The sequence below is a fragment of the Macadamia integrifolia genome, chromosome 14 (assembly GCF_013358625.1).
Source record: "Macadamia integrifolia cultivar HAES 741 chromosome 14, SCU_Mint_v3, whole genome shotgun sequence".
NCBI classification, from domain to species: Eukaryota; Viridiplantae; Streptophyta; class Magnoliopsida; order Proteales; family Proteaceae; genus Macadamia; species Macadamia integrifolia.
Window position 1 is genome coordinate 975,744 of NC_056570.1, and position 12,146 is coordinate 987,889.

General features: G+C 43.1%; 1 protein-coding gene across 1 annotated transcript in view; it reads right to left on the reverse strand.

The window, feature by feature from the left end:
• LOC122061260 (protein OSB2, chloroplastic-like) overlaps positions 1-12,146 on the reverse strand; it is a 55,880-nt gene that overhangs the window by 1,481 nt on the left and 42,253 nt on the right. The gene's annotated exons all lie outside the window — the stretch shown is intronic.

Consider the following 12,146-nt stretch of genomic DNA (forward strand, 5'->3'; position numbering starts at 1 on the left):
GAAAACTAAGGTGTTTGAAGTAAATGAAACTGTTAAAAAAAAAAAACAAAAACAGGTAAAGCAGCAGGTCCAAATGATATTCCAATAGAGGTGTGGAAGAGCTTAGGAATTAATGGAATAACTTGGACAATGAAGTTGTTTAATAAGATTATGACCACAAGAAAAATGCCAGATGGATGGAGGAGTTATAGAACACCTTTTTAAAAATAAAGATGTTATTTAGAATTATAAAAACCATAGAGGAATGAAACTTATGAGCCATACTTCAAAATTATGGGTGAAAGTAATTGAAACCCACATGGGACAGGAAACTAATATTTTGGATTGGATAATCAATTTAGTTTTATGGCAGGAAGATCAATGACGTAAGCCATTTATTTAATCAGGAGATTAATAGAAAGATCTAAAGAATGTAACAAATATCTCCATATGGTCTTTATTGACTTGGAAAAAGTTTTATAATAAGAGTCCCTAGAGAGTTAATTTGGTGGATGTTACAGCAAAAGAAAAAAAAATTGTTTTGCATAAATATATAGACATAATTCCCAATAACAATTTGAATTATGTAAAGAATCAACTTTGATCCCATATTTATCTTCTCTAGTCATTGATAAGCTGACTAGAGACATTCAAGATCATCCCTTGGTGTATGTTTTTTGGCTAATAATAAGCTTTGGTAGATAAAATAAAAGCATGGATAAATTTCAAGCTTTGGTACATTGGAATCAGAAGATTTTAAGATAAGTAGCACAAAAGACAGTATATTGAGAGTAATTTTAGTAACAATAGGACTGAAAGTGGACTACTGAAAATTGATGATGGGGAGATACTGCAAAGTGATAATTTTAGGTACTTGGTTTCAATCATAAACAAAGAAGGAGAAATAGAAGATGATGTTGCACAAAGAATTAGAGCAGGATCGATAAAGTGGAAAGGTGTATCCAAAATGGTGTGATCAATGTATTTTTTTTTTAACTCAATGGAAAATTTTATAGGACAAATATACGACCAGCAATGATGTATGACGCTGAATTTTGAAAGAAACAACATATAAACAAACTAACTATAGATGAAATAAAGATGTTAAGATGGATGAATGGTAAAAGTAGAAAAGATAGTTAAAAAAATTGGGAATTTATAAGTACCTCTGACACATGATAAGTTTAGAATGTCATTTTAAGATGACACAGAAATGTACAACAAAGGCCTTTCAATGCTCTAATAAGGAGCAATGATATGATTCAAATTTGATGAGCGCTAAAAGCGCCAGGGGTACACCTAAAATGACCCTAGGAGAAGTGGTAAGGAAAGGCAGGCATAGCTGAAGACTAGTAATAAGTACATAGTTGTAAAGGCACCAAGGCGAACCAAGGCGTCGGAGGGTTGTCTAAGCGCTTCGACCAGCCGCCCGCCTTAAGGTGAACAAGGTGACCAAGTATTATATTTTATTTCACTCTTTTCTAACATTATTTAGTATGCTACATATACCTTATTTTTTATTTTTCCTCTTTTCCCTCTTATGGTTTTCCCTTTGAGAAAATTTGGAATGCCATGTACTTTCACTTTTGATTCCCTCACTATTAAAACAGAAAATGAAGGCTGGTCCTCTCCCCCTCTCATGTCCATGTCTGGCTTCCCCTCCTAACCTTCCATGTCCGACATCCCTACGGTGGCAAGGGCTGCCGGAAACCCTAGTCCTCTCACCCCTCCATCCTAACCCCTCCCCCAGCCCTGATACCCTTCCTACTCCTACTCCTTCCCCCTCCCCTGCCACCTCTGCCATCTCAAGCTTCCCGTCCCTAGTCCTCTATTGTTCGTTCATCTCCTCTTCCCCCCCCCCCCCAAAACGCTGGCCATTCCCTCTTCTTCCTCCCTCCTTAATTCTAAGCCCTTCGCCCTCTGTCCCCCTAGCTTGCTAGTGCCCGATATCCTCAAATGGAGGCATTGCCTGATAGGGCAATTCATTGGCAGTCAACCGCCTTTGAGTATCTCTCCCTCCAAAAGCAATGGCACCCTATGAGTGAATCTTCCACCTTCATGCCGGACAATGGCATTTTTGTTTTCAACTTTTCGGCTGAATCTGATAAAGCCAGAGCTCTTGATGGTGGCCCCTGGTACATTCAAAAGAAGCCCATCTTCTTGCGCCACTGGGACCCTTACACCTCCTTCAGCAAAGTGAATCTCTCCTCCATTCCTTTATGCGTTGAATTTCCTAATATTCCCTTCCATTTTTGGGGAGCCAAAGGGCTAAGCTCAGTGGGATCTGTCATCGGTAAACTCCTTTTCTCCGACATAAAGACAATTTATGGATCGCCTCTCCTATGCGAAAATCTGCATAGAGATCACGACTGATCATGTCCTCCCTTCCTCTCTCACAATTACTGATGAGGTAAGATTCAACTTTGATATGTACCATCTGCAAGTCCTGCCACACCACCACGAATTACTCTCTGCATCCCCAGCGTGCTCAAGACATGCCTTGCAAAGCCGCTAACCCTAATAGTGCCGTTCCCCTTGCTGAAGATGCCATTCGCTCCCCTTCATTAGCCTTGCGAGGAAGAAGAAAACTCCTTAAAAGACGCCAGAACCGCAGTCGCATGGCCAACCCCTGCCTGAACAAAGAAACCTCGAGTCATGCAAGGCCTAGATCTGTTGGTCCGTTGGATGACATCCTCTTTCCCATCGGTCTGAACAGGTTCTCTGTTCTATCCAACGGCGACTCGACTGCTGATAGCAACTTCATGACCTCTGCAACGTCTGCACACTCTCTGGGGCAATCTCTGACTCTGATTCGATTGCCGATGATGTTGCCCCCATCCCACCATGATCACATCTCTACTGGCCTTCCCTCTGGCTCTAGCACTGCCGCCTATAGACCTCCTCTGCTTTTGAGCCTCTCCTTGTTTCTCCTCTCCCACATGCTATTGGTTCTGTCTCTTTTAACTTAGCCAGCCCTACTAGCTTATCCAATCATACCGGTCCACCCCTTCTTATCTCATCTGCCCAAACCACCATCTTAGCCCCAATCCTAGCCTTCCCCCTCTTGACCCGAACCTCCTGCCCATCCCCTCGCCTGTTTCCACTATTTATTTGGATTTTCCTAACTCCATCGCTAACTCGACCCTCCTACCCGCTTCACTACTGATCTCGTCAGGTATCAATCCAACACGACCTCCTCCTCCACCCAACTCCCCAACTGACCACCTGCAACCTTCACCTCCTTCGGCCCCCACGGCTCTCGCCTCTCTAGCCTTACCCATCGACCAAGTCCTATTGGCTTGCCCCCCTTTGCCAACCAACAACATTTCTGCTACTTCCATCATCGCTTACTTGCCTGAAGCCACCGCCAACACATTGTCTGCATCTGTTACCACCACGGCTCCTTCATTTTCCGCGTCTCCTGCTAGAATCTCCACATTTGCCATGTATGCTTCCTTTCTTCCTTCGGCCGCCTCTATTGTTGCATCCCGTGATGCCTACACCACTGCCATCACTTCTACTCCCTCCACCGTGAGTGTCTCGCCTGCTGCCACTGCCATGTCTACTTCCTCATCCACATCTGTCCCTGCCACATCTGCTTCCTCGTCCAAGATTGCCATTGCCACAACCTCTACGACTATCACATGATCAGCTACTTTAGCTACCTCTGCCATGTGTCATGCCACGTCTGCTGTCATGTTTGGCCTTATTCCTGTCACTCAAGATGGTCTTCTTCTCCTCCCTCAGGCTGAAGCTTTCTCGAGGCCCCTGAGAGCCGGCCAAGCTCTCCTGAGACTACCCAGAGACCTCTTGTCCCAGTCATGTTGCGCAATACCTCGGAAGGTACTATTCTGACTCTCAGAACTACTATGCACCAGCTCGAGCTGCTCAAGATCACCCCTGTGAGATCGCCTATTGCTACAATCCACCTCTACCCTCTAGAGCCCCACCTTGATCAGTCGGTTCTTCCCCAGACCCCCATCCCCTCAGATACTGATGTTCTCCCTCGTTGGGGATGAAGCTAACCAGATCCCTGCCATTATCCCTGCTGTTCGCCCCATCCGGAAAGCCAAGTCTGCTCACCCCCCTCCCGTCCCTCATCCAAAAGGTCCACTTCTAAAACCTTGCAATCCAAGACCCCCCACCCCCCTCCTCCATCAAAGAGTACCATCGTCGGCCAAGGCCTAAACCCTCCTACAGCTCCTCCAAACTTCCTTCTTACTCCCCTAGCACTTGTTGCATTGTACTTCCCTATATAAATAACCCCTTGGACCATTTGGAATGTCCGTAGGCTGAACACTCCGACCAAGCATACCTCCATTCGTTCCCTTATCAAATCTTCTAGGGCTGCACTTTGTTGCCTCTTCGAATCTCGTGTTCTTGAGCCCAATGCTCCCCATAAAGCTGCATCCATTGTCCCTTCTTAGTCCTTCCTTTCCAATTACACCCATTGCTCTAATGGTCGTATTTGGATCCTTTGGGAACCCTTCCTTCTCCAGGTTGCTAGCATCTCCTCCTCCCAATCCATCCACCTCCCCATTTCCTCCCCCTCTGGCTCTCTCTTATGCTTCTTCTCAGTCATCTATGCCATGAACAGGCCTATGGACATGATCCCCCTTTGAGCTGATCTTCGATCCTTTGCCTCTTTTGTTGGCGTCCCTCCCCTGGGGCTTGGCTAATGACTTCAATGTCATCAGAGCTTCCCACAAGAAAATTGGAGGTGATCCCTCTCTCCCACCATTGAAGCTTTCAACAATTGCATTGATGATATTGGTGTTAATGACCTCCATTGGTTGGGCACCAAATTCTCTTGGTCGAACCGCCGTAGCGGTTCGCCCCAAAATTGCTTGCAAGCTAGATCGGGCTCTTGTAAATGAAGCTTGGCTTGATGTTTTCCCTCTTCTCATGCCACATTTAAGCTTTCTGGTATCTCGGACTATTCCCCCATCCCTCTCTTGTCCACCATCTCATTTCTTTTGGTCCCAAACCCTTCAAGTTCTTCGACATGTGTGGTCTCTTCACTAGGATTTCCCCCCATTGTTGAGGCCTCCTGGTCTATTCCTGTCCATGCTCTCTTATCCCCTCTCCTTGCCCTTTGCTAGGAAGCTCAAAAATGTCAAATCTGCTCTCAAGAGATGGAACTCCAACTCCTTTGGTAACATCTCCTCCAGATGTTACTGCCTATACGAATAAGCTCCTTGTCATCCAATCCAGGCTTCAATTAGACCAGCTCAATTTCTCCTTGGCTGATGAAGAGAAAGAGGTCTCCGCCAAATTTTCCTCCCTCTTTGCCAAAAATAAAGCTTCCTTAGACAAAAATCCCGCATCAAGTGGCTTGAGCTTGGTAGAGCTTGGTCCAATGCCAATTTGATTCCCATGCTCCTTTCCTCCTCTGGTGACTCCCTCACCAATCTTGAAGAAATCAAAGTTGAAGTTGCCTCTTACTTCACATGCCTCTTACTTCACAAACCTCTTCAACCCTTCTTTCCCTTCTGCCCCTCCACTACCCCCTGAATCTCATCAACAAATTCATCCCCGACCATTCTCTTCCCCTCCTTGCAATCCCTTATGAGGATGAAATCTTAGCTGCCATCCTCTCGCACAAAGCTAACAAGGCCCCTGACCCTGATGGCTTTAGCATGCGGTTCTTCTCTTTTTGTTAGCACATCATCAGAGCCTACCTAATCCACGCCATCCGCAGCATCTTCCTCTCCCCCAATCAAAGCAACCATGTCAATCGCACCTTCCTCTTGCCTCATCCTAAAAAAAGGTGCAAGCTCCATGACTGATTTTAAACCCATCTCCCTCTGCAACCTTCTCAACAAGTTTATAACCAAAATCCTAGCTAATCGTATCTAAGTTGTCATTGACTCTCTAGTCAGTCACAACCAATCGGCCTACATTGCTGACAGCATTATACTCTGTCATAAAATTGTCCAAGGGTTTAACCGCAAGTCCCATTCCTCTACTACCCTCCTCAAAATGATATCTATAAAGACCTTGATTCTATCCGCTGGGATTTCATTGAGCAACTTCTTCTAGCCATGTCCATCCCCCCTTCCTTTATGCACCGGATTCATTCCTGTATCTCCTCCCCCTCCTCTGTCATGGTTAATGGCCACCCTGTTGGCTATTTTTCCTCCCCTATGGGTACCCGCCAAGGTCGTCCCCTCTTCCTTCTCCCTTACCCTATAGATCCTTTCCCGTGCTCTATCCAATCCTCCACAGACCAACACCTAATTCACGATTCCCAAATGTAAGTCCCTCATGCTTACCCACCTTGCCTTCACGGATGATCTCATGATCTTCTCTAAGGCTGACCCTGCTTCCATCTCCTCCATTATGTCTTCCCTCCATCTCTTTGAATCCCTCTCTGGCCTTAAGTTTAATCTTCTCAAATGTAGCTTCTTTCTCTCTGGTTTCTCTTACCCCTGTCGAGACAATCTCCTCTGAATCACTAGTTTTCTCCCTTGACTCCCTCCCGGTCAAATACCTGGGCCTCCCTCTAATCCCCTCTCGGCTTTCTGCCCATCATTGCTCCCCCATCCTTGACCAAATGGGAAAGAGGCTCCAGCTCTAAAAAGGCAAGCTCCTCTCTTATGTTGGTCATCTGGTGCTCATCAGATTTGTCATCCAATCCTTGTCCCTCTATTGCTCCAATGTCTTTTCCCTCCCTTCTTCCACCTCCAAATCCATTCAGCCCTCCTTTCTTCTTTTCTCTAGAAAGGCTCTGACTCCTCTAAATTTCTCCACCCCTTAATTCTGTTAGCATCCTCAAGCTCATTTGGAAGATTGTTACCAAGCATAATAGTACTTGGGTCTCCTGGTCTACTCCTACCCCCTCAAGAATGACTCCCTCTAGTCAGCCTCCCTTTCTCCTGATGCCTCTTGGATTTGGAGTAACATTCTTGCCAAAAGGCCTTTAGCCCTTTCGGCTTTCTCTTACTCTATAGGGAATGGGTCTTCTACCTCCCTGTCGCTTGATCCTTGGCACTCTTCTGCATTCTCCTCCTCTTAATCACTCCCTATCCTTTATTCTTTAGGCCTCTCAAGGCTAACCCCTGTTGCCTCCATCATCTCCCTTGGAGAATGGTCCCTCCCTCTTCCCCTTCCCCTTCCCCTTCCCCTTCCCCTTCCCCTCTTGCTGATCTCTGCTCTTCCATCCCCCCTCCCTCCCAGGCATTGAGGAGGAGAGGACAAAATCACGTGGCGTCCCTCCCCCTTAGGGAACTTCAGCTCTGCCTCTACTTGGAACCATATTCATACTTCGTCCCCTATTGTCCCTTGCATAACCTTCCCTGGTTCAAAGACCACATTTCTCACCATAGCTTTACTTCCTAGCGAGCTCTATCCAACTATCTTCCTACCCAGGCCTTTCTTCTTTATCAGCACATTCTAATCGCCCCTCCTGTTGCCTCTTCTGGAATGGTGCTGAATACACTGACCATCTATTTTTCTCTTGCCCCTTCCCCTCTTCTGCTTGGAAAAGGGTTCTCAACAATTGTTGGCCTTCTAGAAAAAGTATTCTCCCTTCGAGTAGAGAATGGATATGGGTTGACATGACCTTTGGCGGCTCCTCCATCACCGACACGACTGGGAAATTGGCCTTCTGTGCTACCATCAACCATCTCTGGATGGAGTACAATCTCCGTATATGGACTTCCAACTCTCACTCCTTTGAGAAGATTTGCAATGCCATCTACTTTGATGTCAGCTTTAAACTTAGATGCATCCTTTAGCGTAGGATTTCTGATACCCCAAGGAACAGGCTTATTGTTGTCTCCTGGGGCCTCCCTCTCTCTCTCTCTTATCCACCCCGGCATGCCTCCCCCTTAATTGCCCCCTTTGGCTGTTTTCTAGTTAGGGCCCCCCTTCTGTGATTTTGTGCTTCCATTTGGGTTTGGCTTTTGGGTTGTGCCCCCTCCCCCCCTCTCTTCTCCTTTCCCCTAGTACATTCTTTCATCTGCTTAGTAATGAATTCATTTATTCATCCGAATAAAAAGATCATCAAAAATCAACATTAAGTCATAAAAAATCAACATTTAGAGAAACGCTCTTCTTTTATAATAAGTTTGACTGATCAAATGATTTTATTTTGCATGAGACTTTTTGTATTAGGAATAACACAAAACCAACTTTCCAACAAGTCTAAGATTACTTAAATCTAAGTTGTAATGACAAAGTTATATTTCGACCAAATTTATTTTAAAGTTCGCGAATGCAATTAAAATCACCTGAATGAAAATAATTTTATGGATATCAAAACAAAAGATTATTTTACCGGACTTTTGGTTTTACATTTGCTTTAACATTATAAGATTTATAAAATGTTTATATTGAGAAAAATCTCAACATTTAAAAGTTGAAAATCGCCCCTAGGACTGGAGGATTGACTTTTTATCCTTTATGAATTTGATTTTTAAACTATTTTTATTGGATTCAAATAGGGGGTACTTGCTTATTTATGAATAATATTTTAAGTAAAATAAAACATTTACTTAAATGATATTTGGCATAAATAAGTGCCAAAACATAAGGCGGCATGTAATGCAATAAGGCGATTATCGCCTAGGCCCCAGGCAAATAGCCTAGATGCTTTAACAACTATAAACAAGTATGTCTTTGAATATAGCTGATTAGAGAAAGAAGATCTATATAACCAACCCCATTTAGTTAGGATAGGACGAGTTAAGTTGAGAATCCAATTAAACAATAGTATGAGGAAAGGAATGGAGAGACTAACTCGTTATCTTTTTTGTTGCGATTTGGACAATGCTTGTGGGTTGTAAGGAGATGAGAAAGTGCTGATTAGAGGATCTTGCACAACATAATATTCAATGTTTAGTAGAAGATAAGTCATATACAACAAGTAAATGTTAGGTGTATGAGACACATTTACATCTACATAGTTATCAAGCTGGAAAGGTGACGAATGCGTTTAATGATCTTCCTAAGCGCTTTGGCGACAATGTGGGCATAAGGCGTCCCCTAGGAGAATAAAGCGTCCTAGTGTTGTTTTGTTTATGTAACCATTTTAATTTGGCACAAATAGTATATTCTACTTATATACTAAGATTCAAACCAATACAACATATTCATCATAAAGAAAAAAAAAAAAAAAAATTGAATAACAAAATCATTAAGCCATATCAAGTCATAAAGAAAAATTAAAAATAAACCACATCAAGTCATCAAATATCGACATTTAGAGGAGAAATCTTGTTCTCTAATAAGTTTGACGGGTCAAACGATTTTATTATTACATGAGACTTTTTGTATCAGGTATAGCACAAAACCAGTTTTTCAACAAGTCTAGGATTACTTAAATCTTTGTAATGCAAAATTTATGTCCTGGCCAAACTTATTTTGAAGTGCGCGAATGTTGTTAAAATCGCTTAAATGAAAATAATTTTATTAACATCAAAACAAAAGATTATTTTACCAGACTTTTGGTTTTTTTCAATATTTTATCATGAAATGATTTATGAAATTTTCAGAGCTAAGAAAAACCCCAACACTTGAAATTGAAAACCGTCCCTACAACCAAAAATATGTTGTTTTATGGTTGTCCTTGTTGGCAACTCGGCTACATGGCGATGATGACATGGCCAGTTTGGGTGACGTGGATGAAAATGATGACATGACAGTGTCTAGTATCACCGATGAGATAACAGAACTCTTTGGTATGCATGGAATGATTTGATACATCCTTAGTATGTGGTGCGGGTTTCTGGGTCAAAACTGAAAAAATTGGCCTATTTACGATCGAGGGCATTTTCGGTAGTGAAAATGATATTTTTGGAAGATCGTTTTTTCATAAAAAATATAGATTGTAATTTATCTAGTCCAGTGCATCTGATTTTGTCGCATTCCGATAACGACATACCGTATGAAGAAGTTACGACATTTGTGGCAGTCGAGGGCAGTTTCGGCATTGAAGATGAATTTTTTAAAGGAAGTGTTCTCCATGTAACAATACGACAAAAATCCAATCTTTCCAACGGTTCTGATTTCATTGCGTTCCGATTCTGTATGAGAAAGATACGTCATTATAAAAGTCTAGGGGCATTTTGGTCTTTTTACATGGATGAGTCAGATGATTGAGTCTTTTGAAAAGTCGTAGAGCGTCCAGTTACGGTTCCAACGCACTTCGTTTCATCTCGATCGGAAATCGTATGAAAAAGTTATAAGTGTTTCCGTAAAGCCGGTTCGAAAATCCAAACCAAAAATCCATCAGTTGCTCTCGGTGTTGGGTGGATTTTTTGGAATTTATTTTTGAAATTTGAAGGGATTTTATGTAATTTCAAGATTTTGAAGGTCTGAGTTGCAGGGGGTCTTTAAGCACTGAAATATATGGAGGCAGGGGCTTGATTGTAATAAAGAGTAAAGGGAAGTGAAATAGATGGTCCAGATTCGACCACGTAGGCTTGATGCCCATCCAAAGGCTGCTGAGATTTTGCGCTGACATGGACGAGATAGATGCTTGCGCGTAGGATTTGATTGGTTAAGTGCATAATCCTTGATGCACTGGCACTACACCTTATCAAGGTATGTTGTGGTGTTTCGCGCGTGCATAGAAGGTATAAAAAGGATTCCGATCTTATGGATCTCATGAGATCTGATTAAAGCCATCATGGAGGATTCGGATCCAATGGTGAATAAGCCTTTTACTTTTGTCAGTGGGAGACAAGCTCCCTTAAAATCCGGGAAAGCAACCAATCAAAGATCGACAACAAAAAGTGCCAGCTGACCGCTGACGTCATCAGTTGACTATCTTATTCAAATCTTGTGGTTGAGATTTACTATCCGTTATTTTAATCGGACGGTCTAGATTAAGAGATTCTCCTTGATGAGATCTACGGCCAGATTTGCACCCCTGTTGCGTGTGCCGCCGGTGTAGCCTACGCCACTCCTACGAAGATTCCATTTCTGGCTATCTCATTGCTCCAACTTCAAATGATCATATCTCCCTCATTTTAACTCGGATTTGGGTGAACCAAGTTGTTACTTCTTCGTTTTTTCAAGCACTACACTATGAAAGAAAGAAAAATTAGTTTTGAGTGAAAGAAGGCTACGGTTTTGGCAGGAGAAGCTTCCCCCTCTTTGTTGGTCCTTGAATGAACATGAATACTTGATGATAAATGTTCTTAGGCCATTAAATGAGGCAAAAGAGGTGGTTGGGGTGTGTTAATGATACATTAACTCAAAGCCAAGGAGGAAGAGAAAAAAGCAAAGATGTGTTTGCTTTGAAGAGCAAGAAGCCAAGGAGAGAGAAGGGGTAAGCACCAAACTTGTCAGTACAAGTTTCCAGTCATCCCAAGCAATCGGTTGTGAGATTCTCTAACCTTTGATTTACATTATATGCATGTATGTATGTGAGGGTTAGTTGTGGATGAATGTATACATGCTAAGTTAGTTGTGGATGAACTGTAAGCATGCTAGCTAGTTGTGGATGTATACGCTAGGCAAAGCTTCACTGTAGGGCATTGATATAAGCCCAATTTAATTGCATTCTTTATTGTGTGCTTAGTGGGTGCTAAACATTGGGAGTGGGTGCTCCCGTGTAGTGGGTGCTACACATTGTACCAGTACTGCGAGTGCCATCTCAGCTTCAGCTTGAGAAAATTGGGTGTGGGTGCTCCCGACTGTGGGTGCAGTCAAAAGTAGTGTATTGAGTAGGTACGAAGCCTTTACAGGCACTACTCCGGCGATGTAGGCAAATTGCCGAACCTCGTAAAAACCCTGTGTTGTGAGTGCTTGTTGTTTGCATTTTATATTGAAGTGCGTGGAATGTGGAATGTGGAATGTGGAATGTGGAATGGGTGTGCACACTTGGAAGTGTCTATGAGAGGCTGAGTGTGTATACAACTGTGTGCAAACAGGGACAGGTATATCAAGTTTTTCTTGGTCAGACATCAAACAGATTTTTGGGGATCGGAATTGGACTCACTGATTCACCCCCCTCTCAATGACTGCCGAGTTACAACAAAATCTAGTTTTTGTTCTTGGATAGGGGGATTGACTTATCCATTTGGAATTTGATTTTTAAACTATTTTTATTGGATTCAATTAGTGTAACACCCTAAATTTTGAAGCAGGTCAGGACCTCGCTGGCACAAGGGCAGTAGGCTGTCATACTGGGAACCTACATGTACAGCAGTAGGAGG